The 19,972-nt window shown below is 32.6% G+C and overlaps 1 pseudogene; it reads left to right on the top strand.

Annotated features, from left to right (window-relative positions):
* The first annotated feature begins 7,581 nt into the window (after nucleotides 1–7,581).
* LOC149549690 (methylthioribose-1-phosphate isomerase-like) lies at nucleotides 7,582–11,446 on the top strand (annotated as a pseudogene).
* The last annotated feature ends 8,526 nt before the right edge of the window (nucleotides 11,447–19,972 follow it).

Raw genomic sequence — 19,972 nt, 5'->3', positions numbered from 1 at the left:
AGCCAGATTGTGTTTCCAAGAGTTGCAAAATTTTATGAATTGATACTATAATGTGCTAATGGTTGTCATGAATAGTTAAATTTTGTGTTAAGATGGTTCATTAAACTTGACAAGTGATCATGATTGGATTGAAGACATATAATAATACAACACTCAAACATATGCGATATGTCTAGCATATATTGTAAACCATGTCTTGAGGAAATGGAAGCAAGAGTAAATATTCAATTAATGACACAATAATCTAAATATGAAATACAAATGTTCTTGCCAATCATTACCCCATTTTAAAGTCAATTCATGCATCCTTGAAACTTTGATAAACTTAGATTAACTAAATAATTTATTTTACTCAAAATCATTTATCTTATAATTCTAAGTGTGAGTGGAATTAGCAAGAAAGTTTCCTTGATGAAAATAACAGAGAATATCAGGTATTTTTTAATAATACATGAGTTTACATTAAGTGGGATCATAAAGTTTGATTTATTTTCCAAGGCAATATTTATTTTTTAAGATAAGATGATTTATAGAGTCCTTGATAGGTTAGAAAAATAAAAAAATACATGGTGGCTTTCTATATTATAGAGGGATCTAACTCTTGTCAACTTGTCGTGGGGTTTATCATATGGGAAACAACTTCTCATCATTCATTGTTTTTTCCTTTTAAAGAATATATTTGAGTTCGAAAGGGAATTTGTTTATCTTGTAGAACTATAGGATTAGACCACCTAAGAGATTTGTGCTCATATAAAGATTAATATTTGGAAAAGACTCCTTACAAATTATTTCTTACAAACTTGGAATGGAGAATGTTGGCAAAATTTGTGATATTGCTTTTCCAATTAAACCCTGCATGGCCCAATGAATGCAGATGCCATGGATGTTTGTGGCCAAACTTATTAGCATAACAAAATATTTTTTTTATGATGTGAATCACAACTTTATAATGAAAAGGATGAATTTTTTTTCTAATTTTAGGTATTCATCAAGAAGCTCCCTTCATCTGTTGTAATGCAATGGCTTAAACACACTTGTAAATTCCTTCCATCAAAATAAGTCTTCAAAACTTTAGAATGCTTATTGAAAATATCTGAATAGCCTAAGGGGCTTCCTTATGTTAGGGCATTTAACAAGTCATTCTATTGATCCCAACATCACATCTGACCAATCGACTTATTTTAAAAATCATTGCCATAAGCACAAAGTCACCTTCTATGTCATCATATTGATAGAGATTTTTGTGTGGACCTGTCTCACCATCCTTCAAATGAAAGGCTACATTGAGTATGATAGGAGATGGAAATGGTGATGGAAATGATGATTACCAAAGGCTCACTAGGAGAAGTCTTTAGTTTCCCTCACCTAAAAGAGTCCCAAGGCTTCTAGAAAAGAAAAAGATGGAGGAAGACATCATACAGTTGCTAAAACATTTTTTTTATATGCACTTCTTTCTCCTCCTCATAGCATGAAAAATTTTTCTTTCCAAGATGAAGGCATCAACACTTCAGTTATTTGCTGATGAAAATATCCCTGAGATACATGAGGATTTAGGAGACCATTTTTACATCTTAGTCATACAAGGATAAATAAGTTCAGGTCGAGCCCACATAGAAAGGCTTTCACCATCATGAGTTATGCCACAAAATCTAGGACAAATGAAATTCTAGGTGCCCTTGTTAAGAAACTTCTTCCTAGCTTATGATATAATCATTGTCCTTTTCAAAGATTTTATTTCCTTTTTTCTTGTGTAATTTCATAACCAAGTTTTGATTTCCTAATATATCAAGATATAATATAGAAGATCTACTCGTGGGTTTCTGAAATTTCTAGTCATTTAAAAGGAAGATTGTGGTAGTTGTGTCCTTACACAAATCACCTTGAAATAGGTATCTTAGTCATCACATTATCTCATTGTAAGAGGTGATTAGTTTAGCAAGATTGTATTGGACAATTGCTTACCAACAAGATTCTTGAGTTTGGTCTTTTTTAGTGTTTGGCAATGTTGTCTGGCCCAATCTATGCTTGTGTAACCTTCATGAACATTGCATCACATCATTACAGTGTTTCAGCTTATTGCATTATATTCAGGGTCGTTAGGTACAAACTTGCAAATGTGTGTTTCTTTTCTTCTAAATTTGTTAGAGGTGGTCTTTTAACACATGACCTTATCTTATATGATCCTTACAAGTATAATTCTTGCTAATTGGAAATTACTTTCTAAAGTCAATATTTCTATATCTTGTTTTGGAAGTCCACTTCTTCCACCCTCTTCAAAAAAATTTCTACATCTTTTGAGGTTGTTTTCCAATTTCTTATGGAAAATCATTTGTAAAAGTAGTTGATAGTGTTATTTGTGTGGAAATTAAACTCAATCTCCAACCTCAAGTATGATTTAATATGAACAAGCCTAATAAATTGTCACAAGTTTGTTAAACAAATTGTACAAAATAATATACAAATTAGTATGTGTTGCTAATACAGAACTTTTAACACAAAACCAATTTTAAGACTATTCATATAACATTATGAGTGATGCATAACCATAAGAATACATTATGATATCCTAGATTTTAATTTTCAACACTTGTTGATCAGTTTATGGACAAGGTAATTTTGAGTGTTTTGGTACAAACCTACAAAGTCTTTTTTCCTAGTTGGAGGTGACTTTTTAATGCATGAGCTTATCTTATGTATATCTACTCAAGTGCAATTTTTTTGTTAAGTGGGTGTGCCACTTTTTTTGGCTTAACAATGTTAGTTCTGCATGTTTCTATGATATTCCCATGTCTTATGAAATGTTGAGATATAGCTACAAGAATTTAGTTGTTAACCTTGAGAATATAGCAAGGTGATTATCTTAAAGGTATAAGCTATAAGCCTATAATCATCAATTTAAAGGTGCCCTTCTTCTTCTAAATGTTTGTTTACCAAGAATTTTCTTTGCACTGAGCACTTGTGGTATGTGGAAGGAATTTTTGCTCTACTAAATAAGAGGGCTTCCTATAATTTGGTCAATAGATATCTAGGGGTGCATCAAATCTTTCTTGATAAGGATTTTTTTAAGGTATTAAAAATGTATACAAAATCTCCATGCATGTGTATGGACCTATTCTTGATAACAATTCTATTAAATGTATACTCAAACTCCATGTTTCTTCCTTCTCTAGTGGATCTTATTTGTAATCTCATAGCTCTTAGATTTGATTCCTAATCTTCTCATGTCTACCATCAAAGAAAAATAAATAAAAATTCATTACAAGGAAGAACCATATGATATTACAGTTTTTTGCAATTTTATAGTTGTCTAAATAAGGCTTTGGCAATGGCAGATAGTTTAATGTATCTCTACAACATTGGGTCCATTTTTGTTCAATGTTTATTAATAATTTTTAATAAAAAAATCCATTTTCCCACCTAGACTATCAACAAGGGAAGCAAACAAAGTAGAATAAGGAGTTCACAAGACCAAAAAAAATTAGTAAGTACTAGGCAGAACTTGATCTGCATCATGTTGAGAATCATTCAAATTTGGAAAAGATTCCTTTATGCTTAAAATATGCATAGATTCAATAAGCTTAAATGAATACAATTTGAAAATGATTAACAATTATAAAGAGTTAATAATCACATCCGTGAACCTGTACAAGAAGTTCCTGACTAATGTCAACAAAAAAGCTCTCAACATTCAATAAGTACCATTATAGGTCATGTATCCAATTCTTCAATGGAAATGGATGTAGGATGTTTTTTCATAAAGTAAATAATTCATGATAAAGAGAGAAGAAAAGATGGGCAAAATGAAGAGGCTTGAGAGTTATCTGACTAGTTTTAACATATATAACCAAAAGCCTAAGAGTGGGTTAGTATGATATAAAAGACATTTATACAAATAAAATTTAACCAAATAAGCATATATATGGGAAAGTTAAAAAATGTGTGAAGTTGATAAACAATGCACAAGAAATTGTTTCCAATCAAAATGAGTTCTTTGGTTTTGGAAAACCAATGCCAGTGGATAAGTCCCATTTTGGTTCTTGGTGACATTTCTTGCATGCAACTTGAGTTCTTCACCAAGATCCATCTAGTCATTAGTTTTGTTCCAAATGTCATCAACTAATGATAGGCACTACACAAGAATTTTTTTCCAATTAATTGGGTTCTTTGGTTTTGGGAAACTGATGCCAGTGGATAAATCTAATTTTCGTTCTTAGCAACATTTCCTGCATGTGACTTTGAGTTCTTCACCAAGATCCATCTAGTTATTAGTGATGTTACCATAGCCATTAGAACTATTACCATATTTTTGTTACTAGATGTACTCAACTATTGATAGGCACTAAGATCATCAATTTGGGCTTGCACTATGAGTGTGTTATCAAGTCTTCTTGGCAATCACCCAAATTTTTGAAATCATAATGTAACATTCCAACCTCATTTGAAAACATATTATAGTATCAACTTGCATCTTGGGATTCATCAGATGAATTAGAAAGGCATAAAGCTGAAACACAACTATTTCCATAAAATTAAGTAATCAAGAGTGTCAATCCATCTTAAAACTAAACTATTACAAGGAATTTTCTATTAGAAAAATTACCAACAAAACTAAATCCTTAGAATTTGCCAAGGATGATCATGAAATTTTAAAATTTATTAAAATTAATCTTTTTACCACCATGTGTTGGTCAAATGAAGCTTAGTTTGGCTCAAATATTCATCCTATTATAACACTACATGTTTTAACCCTACAATATTCAATCATGATACAAAAGAGACGGGATCCAGAAACTTTTAATTTTCAGAATTCTAAATCAATATTGTATTTCGAATTATCTTTCCCATTAGTGTCAGCTATGTCAAGAATACCTCGTCATCTCCACTGCAAACAACTTTTCCATTTTTTTTGAAAGATCCCTACAGTGAATTAGACCCAAACTTCCAAAACACGAAAAACCAATCCAAATGTGCTCATTATTTGAGAAAATATTTTTTAAGACCACTTTTTTATAAGATGTTATATGTGTTTTAAAACCAAATGATGAATTCAACCAAAATTTAAAAAACTAACTTGCAAACCACTAAAAAAAATATGCCCACTGTCTTATCAAAACCAATGTTTCAAGTAAAAGAAAAAAGTTCCAAGACAAAAAAACATAATTAAGTAGATAAGCATACAAATTAAAAATCAAACTCCATCAAAATCAAAGTTGTATAATAGCAGCCCCACATTTGAAGCTTCTCATATACTCCAAATTGAAAATAAAACTATTTAATGGAATATATAAAATAGTCTGAACCTATGCTAAGATGAAACATGTTTTGATGAACATAATTTTCAACATATTTGTTTTGAGGAAAGTAATATACTACTCTTCTCGAAAACCTGAGACAAAGCTAACTCCATTGGGCTTGTTGAGCTTCCTAGCATACCTCTAATTCCTTAAAAATTGGATACATGACCTGTAATGGTACTTATTGAATGTTGAGAGCATTGTTACTGATATTTGTTAAGAACTTCTTGTGTAGGTTCATAGATTTGATTATTAACTCTTTATAATTGTTAATCATTTTCAAATTGTATTCACTTAATTTTCTTGAATCTATGGATACTGGTACCCAATGTTTTAAATGTGACATTGGAACACACACCTACCTATGGGTCAAAATTTTAACTCACATAATTGTTTCCTCTTATCTTTGATGACATGTTTTGTAATGTTTCAAGTTTATTTTTCTTCAGACTAGAGTAGTACTGGGATGGGTGACCTCCCAAGAAGTCCTAGTGCTTCACTCCTATGAGCATCACCTAAATCGAATTAGTGCTAAGTGTTCCATTTATTCTCATGAGAGATGGATTCATGTTGAATCACTACTCATGAAATAGGGGTCAATGAATTTGACTCAAAATCACATAGTTAAATCCTGATAGCAATATCACAATTTGACTTGCTATGGAAATTATCTCCTACTTATAAATTTGCATGTAATCAGTTATCACATGGATTTGCTTTGTTCTTGCTAATTAGATGAAGTTAGACAACTAAAGTTTGTTTCTAGAGTCACATTAGTAATACCAAAAATTGTTTTCTTTTTAATGCATTTGGAATGGATCATGTTTGTGTAAATATGAAGTTTCTTCATTCTAATGCCACCTCCCATAAATGGGAATTTGGAGGTTTGCTTCCTATGCAACTCTTTTGATTGATGAATAATGACCAATTAGTACTCTCTTTAATTACTATCATCTATAGATCTATTTTTTTTAAAGTAGGATTTACTATTTGAGCTATATCATTCAATGTTTTAGTTGAGATTATCCTACCCATATCAACTAGTAACTTGTGAGATATTTTCTCCAAGGCTCTATTCTTCTGTTATAAAGTAGTATTATTTGTGAAGATAGATCAAATCATTTCATGTACATGAAATGGAGAATATTTTCATTGTTGAGATAACACAACAAGTATTTCCAAACTTTTTGTTAGGACATCCTTGATTTTCTTCATCAATAGTCTTATGAGTTTTTGATCAATAAATCCATCATCCATGGCCTATTCTAGATAATGAAAGTAACTACATTGATCTTTTTAACATTGAACTTTCCATTTTAGTGTGGTTGTATAAAATCCATAGAAAGGCCAGTACCCAAGTTAGATACCATTATGGATGTTCTCTTGTTTCCCTAACAACATTTTGATGTAAACTATATAATGCATCTGTAGTACTAATTTCTTTTTCTTGGAATCTAATTTCAAAGCATGTCATATATGCCATAATGTGATGAATTGAACCATTATGTTACCTTACCCAACTTTTTCTAGATAAATATCTATTACATTTAAAAATTAGACCCTTTGTGTTTTGAGTTTTAACCTTCAATTGATTTGTTTATGTTTTGAATTTATATTGATTCTAGACCTTCATCTATCTCTTTCTGGGAGATATTCATTTTTATTTTTTTAAAATTTCATAGGCTAGTAGATATACATATTTCTTTCTTTCATTTTTAGATTAAAGGGCACGTATGTGATATCTATAATCATCTTTCTTGTAAGGATAACTAGGAAGACTACCAAGCTTAGGCTAGTTTTGGTGATAAAATAGTCCAAATTAAGGTGTTTTATGAGATGCCCAATCATGTCAAGTTGCTGATCAACTTGTTCCGACGAGGATTTGAACTCAAGTCATTCTCTTTATGAATATGTATGGAAAGTTATTTGTCACCTTATTCTAATATGGGGATTTGAATTTAATTCATTCTCTTTATGAATTCACTAATTATAAATTATACAAGTGACCTTTGGACTTTCCAAAAAAAAAAAATTTCTACTATGAAAGGTGCACAATAATCTATTTTGTTTTAGGTTTCTATTGGCTCTTTTCTTTGTTTGCCTCCATTTTGTAGTCTCTTTGTTAGTAGCATGTTTATTTGTTGCAAATTTGAACGAATAGTGTCATTATCAAAATAATTTGTTGAATTTGGTTCTTTTTGTGAATTTTTCCCCCTATTATGGCCAATTATTGGTATCTCTATTTTAATTAATCTCTAGCACAAGTTTTTGTTGAAAGATTACTTTAATGAGTTTTATTTTTGTTCATCATATAGCAATTGCAGAGCTTCTTGATAATGCAGTTGATGAGGTAATATTTTTTTGTTCTTTGTTTCTTGAGATGAATTACAGAGGTGGCTATAGTCACTCATTTATGATAGTGACCGCAAAGAAGCTCATAACTAATATTAGCTCTAAAATAGGTTTTATGCACCCAGTGTCATTTGCCAATGGTTTGTTTTGATGATGACTATTTGTCAACTTGATGTATGATGTTTTCATCATAAGATATTTTTTATTTGAAGATTAATCTTCTATAATGGTCTATATTGTTGCTCAAAAGTTTTTGTCCAATGTTTCTCATTTGGTCCACAGATACATCGTGGTGCACCTTATGTCAAAGTGGATCAGATTTACAACCCTCGGGACACTAGTCATGCATTACTTTTTCAGGGTGTGAACATTTTTCCTATCTTGCTATATTGCTCTTTGTGAAAATCATTTGTATATACTTTTATGAGTATAGACTAGCTGAAACATCATGTATTTCTTTGGCAGATGATGTAGGGGCATGGATCCTAATTATATTTGATGACCATCTATAGCCTACCCATACAAGATGGACATGTGTTCAATTGGCACCCTAAATTTGCATTGTAGTCCTTTGAGTCATGTAGGTGTCTTGGATAAAGAGCTCACTTAGCCTACCAGTTGGTCTTAGTTATTTTCTCTTTCCATTTCTATACCCTAAATATCTTTACCATCTTGTATCGTTAGTTAGCATTATAGTTAGGATCATTATTTTTAATCTAATCAAATCTACCTAGCTCATTGAAGAAAATATTATAAGTAAGGTGTTGTTGGGCCATTTGTCAAATTGAGTTTTCTATGCAATAGATTTGATTGACTGACCTTCCCCTTCAATTCCCTATCAGAGATGTGAAACACACACTATAACATGTCTCCCTCTAACATCTTGATATGTGGATGGAAGTGCTAGAGAAAATGGCATGATGTAATCACATCTAATTTCTAGATATCCTTAATGGTGATGAACATGCAAGCCAACTAAAATTTTAGCATCTCCACAATAAGCATGTAGGATCCTTATCTCATTTTACAACTCTTTAGTTACATTTGATGCATCTAACTTCTGATAATGAGACAAAGCTGACTGTACACCCTCTACTATGATGTATTCCAAATCTATCTTGCCCCCAATCATGTATTGAACTACCATTACTATAAATTAATCTAGTACAAGGAACTGGAGAAGCTATATTCTAATAGTAGCATTCAAGAGATATTTTGCAATATGGAGATAACATCCCTTCAATTTGTAGCTTTGGAGTGATGCCCTCAAATCAAAGTTTTGCAAGACTACTTTTATAAATAGCAATGCTAAAGTAGCTAGTTCTTAACAAGTGAAATTACCAAAATTTTATTGTAAAGATGATGTTCTAACAGGTGTACACTTTGTGTTTCTATTTCTTGAGCATCACCTTTCATGTTAGGAAATTCATGGTTTTTGCTGTCTTCTTTGGTCATAGGTTCTAGGAGGAACTTATTAACCTACATGATCTTAATTTTCAACTTGGCAGCAATCTTAGTATTTTTTGAGATTCTTTTTCTTCATGTTGCAATTTTGAAATCACATTCTAGCTCTCTAGATTGTTAAATTTGATGTGACTTTTTCATTCTTTTTAAACTTCATTTTTGTTTGGGGAATATTTTTCCAACTCTGAAAGGACCCACATGACATTTAGGTTTTATCATCTATTTCACTTTTTTTCATATCTAGTACCCTATACTACATCTATTAGTCTTGTTTTCCTAATTTTGTACATTGATGGCTAGTAGGTGTGATTTACTCACATGAATTTGTATAATTTGTTGGTATAAAATCCATCTTTGTTGATCAAAGAGGGAACCAATAATTGGTTTATTTTTAATGTAGAAACTAATTGTTGTGATAGATCAATAGAGAACTTGGTGGGGAATATGAAGAAGACACTTTGAGTTAGTAACAATATGAAGTATTGTTGAGGACTCATCATCTATGTATACTTAGGTCAAATTATTTTGTATATATATACTTCTAAATTTCTAATGGTATTTTAAAATTTCTTGAGTATAGGCCTATATTGAAGCTACTAAAGGAATGCTGATAGATGATGTCAATTCTAACAAAGCAATCGGTTTACATGGGGCTAAATTTATTCTATCCCAGACCAACAAAACATAGAACCTTAATGTTTTGACTCATTGTAACACTAGAAGGTGTGACAAAACTTCAATAATATGTTTGATGTATCTGCTACTTTGTGAACTCTACACAATTCTAACATAACTTAGTGATGTGTTTGGTTAGTCTTGCAACTGTTAGATATGATACTGCTCTTGGTGTGATTCGTGCACTTCATTTTGAGGGACTATTAGAGACTACATTTTGCACAAAGATGAGACAATTCAACCAGGCACTATGGATGGTTCTTTGTTAATTTCTGTGACAAAACTCTATATTTTAGTCTATAAGAATTCACTTCATGTTAAAAATCTTTAAGAAAATTGTTCAGTGTTGTTTGTATCTAGATTCTAATTATGTAACTTCAAAAATTATCATAAATAATTTTGACACGAAAAGTTATCATAGATTATTTCAATTTAAAAAGTCATCTACTTTAGAGTATGTAGTGATTTCCACCTACCAACAGATTGTTTATTTGATGTCAAGAGATTGTTCTACTTATTATTTTATCAAGGGTCCTCTCTAAACATAGAGAGTGTATTGATGGTTGAAAATTTCATAGGATTACTGATTATTGAAGAGATTAGGTGGAAATTTTCACAATATTTTATTTTAGCTAGTCTTGTTTGTGCTACTATTTTTGGTTTTCAAAAGAAACATAAGTTTTTGATTAGCATTTTTACCAAGAAACTTCCCTATTGTATCCCTCAAAGTTGATGAAACATGAAAAGTGCTGAACATTTTGACCCAACTCTACATTTTATTGAAATTCTATATCTAAACAAATTGATCACGTATGATTTCAATATTAAGATTTATATTGACTTGAAGATTTTTTGCATTTCTTTTAGGGATCAAGTATCACCACATATGAATTGGTCCATGATGACATACTTGTAGTCCTTATGGTAGATTTTGTAGCAGCGACATTGCAAAAGTCAGGTCGTGTAGATGTTATAGTTGTAGGAGTAGATAGGATTGCAACAAATGGTATTTAGAATTACTATTAATATCCTACAATTTCTTTGCTATGATATTTGAAATTGATGTTCATAAAATTAAATCTCATTAGATGATTGGCCAATAAAATTTTGCCAAAAACATTTGTTCTTGTATGTTAAGGCTTGCTAAGTTGGTATTATATTTTCATAGGTGACAACAATTAAAATAGGGACATATAATCTGGCACTCTTAGCTTTCCACCATCATATCCCATTTTATGTAGTTGCTCCTCTGACCTCAATGGATCTCTCAATTTCCTTTGGTAAGTATATAATAATTGAAGAGGTGTCACCAAAAGAATTAACTCATGCTCTTGGTAGCCAAGGTCAACAAGTAGCTCCATCTAGGATTTCTATTTGGAACCATGCTTTTGATATTACCCCTACAAATCTTATCTCAGCCATTACAACTGAAAAGGTGCATTGTCATATCTACTGTTTTGTAAATAAACTGTCATTTCGAAAAAAAATACAATTTGATCTCAAACTTGGTTTTCTTCGTTTCATACATTGTACAAGTGCAACCATGATATATATTTTGGCATATAATATTTAAAATGTGTTTTGTAAAATAGGGCATCATTACAAAGAAGGATCCAACTTCTATGTTTGATGTAAAGGAGATCACAGAGAGTGTTTCTTAAGGAGAAGACAAAGGATACATTGGACAAGTGCAATTATGATTTCCATAACAATTTAAAGAAATTGAAGTACTCTTTAGTCATTAAATTCTTAAAAAGAGCAAAATGACTACACAAGTATACTTCAAAAGTAGTTGTTCTAGTGCTAAAGTTCTTGTTAGATAAAATGTATAGTTTTCATATACTGGTGTTCAATTTAAGATATTTTTCTTCTTCAATTTATGTATTGTATTGTACTATACTTTGAAAAGTGACTATCATGAATATGAAATTCCTTTGTTACTTTGATTATATAATATATCATTATTCACAGTTCAAAATTTTTTTGTCAACTTTTCCAATATCAAGAGTACATAATGAGGCATGTTACACTTCAATAGTTTTTCTTTTGCTCACATTCTTGGATGCTTTCATTTCAAAGAATACATGTCCATGCTATATGTTTATGTTCTTCTTTGTTCCATGATGTATCAAACAATTGTTTCTTATCCAAGCTAATTAATTTGCAACCTTTTAAATCTCTGCAAAGATAAAGTTGGAGTAGGAGAATTTTTCTTCTCAAAGGTGTCCTCTGATTGTAAAGCGTTGCAAATTAAATGGCTTGGATAAGAAATAATTTCTTGATATAGCTGATGAGACAAAATTTTCCTTTATTTTATGATAGTTTTAAGATACTTTATTGATAATCTATTTTATCTTTGTCAAAACATTTTTGGACCTATGTTTACCAAACCTTTGGGTAGAAACTATGCCATCTTTTGCTAATATTATATATAGTATGTAGTATTTCACATAGTTATCAAAATGTGTGTTCTTATATTTGAATTTAATTTGATAAATGTTTATTTGCAAACATGTCTTTGTATTGAAACTAACCTGTTAATGAAGATTGAAAGATGATTGGAGGAATTCAAAAGTTAAAACACCAACAACATTCAAGGAGAAGAGAACGCTAAGGAGCAGCCATGGTGAATGAAAGTTGCAACAATTCCAGAAGACATGGCAATGAGTAAGGAGGAGCTATGAAGACTTATTACCTTCTCTGAATTTATTCTTTGGCAAGTAGATGTCCAGACTTTATTATTCCCACCTTAAGTCGTTATTCCCTCTTCCCACCTTAAGTTTTTATCCTCCTATTTTCTCTCTTGCAGATTAAAACCTAGGTCCTTTACTTTTCTATTATGGAATAAGTGTTGATTTCCTATATATATAGGAATTGACCCAAGTGTGTTAAATTTTTAACCAGTTAGAAGAAATAGTGTAAGAGAACAAACTGTTAACTTTTATAGTTATGTTTTTATAGTTCTGTGTCATGTAATGAATTTTTGAAATCTAATGAAATAATTTTTTGCTTCTATCTTGTGTTAGTAGTTTAGTCAAGCTGACCAAGGGGGCCTACTTGGAAGGTGGATTAGATTAGGATAGAATAGATTTACTTCCAAGCATTCTTAGTTTCATAATTAGAATTTTTAAGTTCCTTCCTATAGTATCACACTTTGTGAATATTCCTGCAGCATATGTGAGAACAATTAGTGGATGAACTAAGTTGGAATAATTTTTATCCTTTCATTGTATTTCTAGCATTCATAGAGTTAAGTGTGTTAGTTTCTTGCAGCAATAGTGTAAGTTATTTTCCTTGCATTTTACTTTCCTACAACATAAGCTTAGTGACTCATTAAGAGACCTAGTGCATATACTGTGCCGACCATCTAAAGTATGTGTCCCTAGGTTGACAAGATTAAATGCACCTCATAGTAGGAAAAACAGTCCTTAGTTTGAATATATTATTCCTAAGCATGGCCTAGAGAATGATTATGATACACCTATTGTGAGGCGGATCAATAGCATAAAAAAATTTCCAAACATTGCTGGAAATTTTGACAAATTCTTGATTTTTTTCTACCAAGAATTGGTCGAAATTTCCACCAATTATTAAAAAAAATTGACCAAACATAGGTGGAAATTTTGACCAATTCTTGGTCAAAATTTCCACCAATTATAAAAAAAATTTGACCAAACATGGGTAGAAATTTCAACCAATTCTTGATAGTTTTTCACCAATCAAAATTTCCACCAATTCTAAAAAAAATTCAACCAAACATTGGTGAAAATTTTGACCAACAATGACAAATCAGAGCTAGTAAAAATTATATTTTTTTAATGAATGTATTGGTTAAAATTTTGACCAACATGCAGGTTGGTCAAAATTTCAATAAGAGAAATTATCACAAACTGCTTGTTCAAAATTTTGACCAACTTGTGTCAAAATTTTGACCAAAATTTGTCAAAAATTAAGTTCAAATTTACTAGTGTGTCCACCTTCTAAGACCTTGAGGTTGCCTCTTCTTAGGATTACCCAAGAATAGGTCAACCCAAGTAGACCTATACTATTATAGGTTGACCAAGGTCAACCTTTAGCCGAATAATTTTGGGTCTTAGGGAAAATTTTTACTTGAGGATTCAAATTTGGAAGTTAGGTGACCCTTCTAGCTTTCTTTTCATTCATTCCTAAAAACTTGTATAAAAGGAAGCCTAGGCATTTCTGCACCACTAAAAATCACTAAACGTCATGAAGGAATTTAAAGAACTCAAGAAACTATATTTCCTAAGGTATTTCATGAATTCATCAAGGATTCAAGGTATTTTAAAGATTCAAGGATCCTTTGTGAGTGTTTCAAGATCTAGCATTTTGTTGGACACCAAGGCAGGAGATCTACATAGTGGCATTCATATTCATCTTATTTGGTGTACATTTAAATATATAGCTCCCTGATTTGATTTTGTTAGATCCATAGAATTTGTGGAGATTTCCTAGATCCTTCATTGGAAAATCCATAGCTCCATGATTCAATTTTGGTAGATCTATTGCATTTGTGGAGATTTCCTATGTCCATTATTGCAAATTTAATATCTATAGCATTTAAACATTGTGAAATCCTTATTGATGAGGGTTTCATCAAGCAAGATGAGTATTTAAATTTGTATTGCTTCTTTACATCCTTTATAATTCATTTCCTTTCAAGGTTAATTTCTAAAAGGGGGCTTAACCAAGGCAAGCTCCTCGCCCCCCCCAAAAAAAAAAAAATCAAATTTTCATGTATGTAGGAGTAGGATATTAGAATTGTGACTTTGGGTCTAAAAACTTCTCACTAAGAGCTTTTAAGATAACTTGGTTCAATTTCATTACAAACCCCTAGGAATATGTCTAATTTTTTTTGTAAATCTATTGGTAGTTTTCCTTTGGCTACCTTGCACCTAGAGGGCTAAGATTCTGAAAGTTTGTTGGGTTTTCCATCTTGATTGAATAAAAAGAGTCAAAGTTGCAAATCTAAGGCTTTTAGAGAAATGTAGGGTAAATTAGATTGGCTACTTTAATAAAAAATGAAGGTTTAAAGCCAAGATTTACCTCCTAATGTATGCTCAATTTAACACAAGATAAAGTGTCAATTCATAATCTAATACAAAAGGGTGAATTTATTAGACTTACTAATCCATCACACCCACAAAGACAAAGATTTATGCAAGTAGATATGTAATGTAAAGTTGAATGTAAGGAAATAGAAATGTGTATTGAAATATAGAAGTTGTGAGATCTACAAAAATTAAGATTATTCAACTTTTTGGAAAGGTTAAGGAAAAAAGGTGAACTTATGGCATCAGGGCTGACCTAAGGTAGTGAATTGACTTGGTGATGTAATGCAAGGTAGGAGAATCCCCAAAGGAGATTTTTTAGTCCCTAAAAAATAACTAGACAGTGGAAGAATAAATAATAACAAAGATAATTAGATCCAAAATAATGCCAATTTTCATAATATAATCATAAGATTTACATCAAACATGCCCCACTATAAGGCCTTTTGCATTATTTCCAAATACATAAGTAATTACAATAGTAATTTTGCAAGATCCCTCAAGATCCTATCCCAAATCTAGCTAGTCTAGATCCACACTCTGGTAGAAACCTCCAAGTAAGATCTCAACTTGTGCTCACAAGGCCACCAAGAAATCTCCTTATTTTCCAAGCTGCAACTACTAGCTCTTCTCAAACTTTATCCAAGATACAAGTTTAAACTACCTCACATTCAGTGTTCTGTCTACACACTCTAGAAATCTTCTCTCACTCAACTACTCCATCTTCCATACTCTTCTCCAAGCTGGATGATCATCACAGTCCTATTATAAACTACCTCACATTCAATGCTCTATCCACAAACTTATGAAAAATTTTCTCTTCAGCTACTCCCCAGACTCACTCGTCCTTCTCTGAATGAATAATGACAAGACATGGTCCTCTACTTATACCAAACCAAGCCACAAGTAGGCCACTCACAAGTTACATTAAATAAACCCTCAAGCCAAAAGTTGACTTAGAAAGTTACATTAAATAAACCCTCTAGCCACAAGTTACATCAAATAATGCTACCTATTAAATGCCTTTTCCCTCTTTTCTCCATTTTAATTTATTTATTAATTATTTTCTTCTAATTTTTGTCACTTTCTCTCTCCTCCACAATTTTTTATTTTATTTTTAATATTTTTTTCCTCTTTTTTTTTTGAAAAAAATAAAAAATAAAAACAATATTATTTCCCCCCTTTATTTTCTAATGCAAGATGCTCCTGCATTAGACTCCCCATGTAGACAAAAAAGTGTTCCCACACTTTGATGCCAAAAGAAATATCTACAACCATCTTCATCTTCACCAAAGGCTTCGACTTCAACAAAGGCAAGAAAACCAACATGCAAATCATCCACATCTGCATCACACTATCAAACACCATAATCTCAACCATCAAATCAACATGCTCACTCTTAGGAACAAACTAAACATAATGCTTCATCAAAATACCCTCATCTACATTAGCAACTAGTGAATCCACACCAATAGAAAAAAAACTTCATATCAATAGTAACATTTAGATCTCCATGAATACATTCCAAACTCACAACACCAGTGGTCTTATTGATCACAAAAAGATGCTTTGCAACATATGAGTCACCACCAATAGAAACTAGATCATCCACGGCCAAGTGCTCCACAATCTCTATGTCAAGCTCGACCAATTGATCATTAAAACCAATCTCCATCCTCGCAAAAACAAGTTTAGGAATATCCTTAGCAACAACCTCTAGTTTCTCTATAGGATTTGTATCAAACTCTACAAACTGATCAACAAAACCAAACTTTTCCACCTCAACCTTGCAATGTCACCTTCTCTCTTGAACAAGTCTTCTAACTAACTAGACAACACTCTTTTAGATCGATAGACTCCAACTCCAATAACATACAACTTGCTTCTTCTATTTCTCAACTCTTTCTGAAAAAGAAGCATCCACAAGAGTTATTCTCTCATTAATCCTCCTCTCCACTATAACATGAAGATTCATATACATTTCAAGGTCTAATCCTCTTAGATCCATCTTTCAAGATCTTCACAAACCCTCTGCAACAAATTACCAATATATCAATCTTCCCAAACAAGATCAACCTTCCATCTTTGCAACCATAGATCCATCGGCATGTCGTTCCAAGGTCCTAGTGAAAACTACCTCAACTTTGGAAATCTATCTACACACTCAGGGATAACCTTTACTTTGATACCACTTGATGTAGTACAAGGAAGGAGAATCCCCAAAGGAGATGTCCTAGCCCCAACAAATAACCAAATAATTGAAGATTAAATAATAATAGAGATAATTAGATCCAAAATAATGCCAATTATCATAATATAATAATTAAATTTTGATGCAGGAGCATCTTGGATTTACATGATGACTACTTTGGATTTCATGGAAGGAGGCTTAGTAGTTGCTTTGGAGGGTGTTTGGACTGGTGCTTGGCATACACTGGGAGCTCGGCATGGTTTGGAAATTTGGTGCCTATTTCAAGTCATGTAACTAATTTTATACAATGAGTTAGAGGATGAAAATTTTAGGGATAGATGAGAACCTAGACTAATACCTATAGTTAAAAGATGGAGTTCTGATTCATTTGGAGCTAGAAGATATCACTATTTTACCAAGACATCAATTTTGGGAATTTAATTGTTGTAGGAGGTTGACTTTGGCATTTAATTTATGTATTTGTATTTAATTTGTGTTCTAGGCCAACCCGTGGCTTAGATTGTTATAATTAGGGGTTGTGGGGAAGTCTTTAGGCATTAATCATCCATGGAGGAGAAGTAGAGGAGCATGGAAGAGTGAATTTTGAGAAGGGCTAGTAGCTGCGGCTTGGAAAAACAAGGAGATCACTTGGTGGGCTTGCGAGCACAAGTTGAGATCTTCCTTGGAGGTTTCTACCAGAGTGTAATCTGGACTAGCTAGGGTTTGGGATTGGATCTTGAGGGATCTTTCAAAACTATTACTTGCCTTATATTTGGCCATAATCGGGAAGGCCTTACAACTCGGCACATTGCATGTAATCAGTTATATTTTAGGAATATATTATTATGATTTGGTATCAGATCTTGTGTTATTGCTTCCTATTATTGTGTTTCCACTACATGGTTTTATAGTAGGGGACTAGGACATCTCCTTTGGGGATTCTCCTACCTTGCATTGCATCAGGTGGTATCAGAGCATAGTCATTCCTAAGTGTGTGGATAGATCGCCAAAGTTGAGGCAGTTTGCACTAGGACTTGGGTTGGAGAAGTAGATCTAAGTTGATCTTGATTTGGTGGTGGATTTTCTTTCTAGAGTCCTAGATCTCTTAGTTGTGAGGTGGTAGATTGTGGTTTTGTGTTGCAATTGTAGAGGGCTTATAGATGGGTCGATGGATGCAAAGATGGATGAATAATCTTGTTGAGGCATGATCGTAGAGAATTTTTGGATTGCAAATCTGTGGTCCTAGACTTGTGATGTGGTTCCTGATTGTTCATGCAAGGTGACAGGTTGCAATCTAACTTGCAAAAAATTCAAGGTTGTGACAAGGAGCATGGGAAGGATTTGTTACAGAGGGTTTTTGAAGATCTTGGGAGATGGCTCTGAGAGGATTGGACCCTGAGATGATTGCAAAAATCCATGATATAGTGGAAAGGAATTTTTCTAAGATGTTTTCTCGGTTGGATGCTAGATTGGCTGATCAAGCTAAGAAGGTCAAGGTTGTAGAGTTTGGTTTTGTTGATCAGTTTGTGGAGTCTAATATAGAACCTGTAGAATAGTTGGAAGTTTTTGCTGAAGATATTCTTAACCTTTTTGATGTTGGGATGGACATTGGTTTTCATGATCAGTTAGATGAGTCTGACATGGAAATTGCAGAGCACTTGGTCATGGATAATCTAGTTGCTATTGGTGGTGAGTTGTGTGTTGTAGAGAATCTTGTTATAAGAAATGAGATGGTTGGTGTTGAAATTTTGGCATGTGTTGATGGAGATCTTCATGTTGCTATTGATGTGGATTTTGTGGCTGATATGGAGTTCGTCGTTGCTGGTGTGGATTCACTAGTTGTTGTGGATGAGGATTTGATGTTGAAGCATTATGTTCAGTTTGTTCATGGGAGTGAGCATGCTGATTGTTTTGATGAGATTCTGGTGTTTGACAAAATGATGTGGATGTGGATGATGTGCAAATTGGTTTTCTTATCCCTATTGGAGTGGAAACCTTTGGTGAAGATGAAGTTGGTTGTTGCTCTTTCTTTGGGCATCAAAGTTTGGGACACACTTTTATATTTACCTGGGGATTTTTATGCAAGAGCATCTTGGATTTACTTGGTGACTAATTTGGATTTCTTCAAAGGAGGCTCAGTAGTTGCTTTGGAGGGTGTTTGGACTGGTGCTTGGCATACACTAGGAGCTCGGCATGGTCTGAAAATTTGGTGCCTGTTTCAAGTCATGTAACTAATTTTTTACAATGAGTTAGAGGATGAAAATTTCAAGGATGGAAGAGAACCTAGACTTTTACCTATAATTCGAAGCTCAATTTCTAATTCATTCAGAACTAAGAGATATCACTATTTTACCAAGACATCAATTTTGGGAATTTAATTGTTGTAGGAGGTCGACTTTAGCATTTAATTTATGTATTTGTATTTAATTTGTGTTATGGGCCAACCTATGGCTTAGATTGGTATAAGTAGGGGTTGTGGGGAAGTCTTTAGGCATTAATCATCCATGGAGGAGAAGTAGAGGAGCTTGGAAGAGAAAATTTTAAGAAGGGCTAGTAGCTGCGGCTTGGAAAAATAAGGAGATTGCTTGGTGGGCTTGCGAGCACAAGTTGAGATCTTCCTTGGAGGTGTCTACCAGAGTGTAATCTAGACTAGCTAGGGTTTGGGATTGGATCTTGAGGGATCTTGCAAAACTATTACTTGCTTTATATTTGGCCGTAACTGGGAAGGCCTTATAGTCCAACACATTGCATGTAACCAGTTATATTTTAGGAATATATTATTATGATTTGGTATCAGATCTTGTGTTATTGCTTCCTATTATTGTGTTTTTGCTACATGGTTTTATAGCAAGGGGCTAGGACATCTCCTTTGGGGATTCTCCTACCTTGCACTGCATCATATTTACATCCAATATGCTTAGCTATAA

Source organism: Cupressus sempervirens, chromosome 7 (assembly GCF_028749045.1).
Source record: "Cupressus sempervirens isolate cs-2001-9-10 chromosome 7, ASM2874904v1, whole genome shotgun sequence".
Classification (NCBI taxonomy): domain Eukaryota; kingdom Viridiplantae; phylum Streptophyta; class Pinopsida; order Cupressales; family Cupressaceae; genus Cupressus; species Cupressus sempervirens.
Note: the sequence above shows the minus strand (reverse complement) of the source record. Positions and strands in the feature narration are given on the sequence as shown.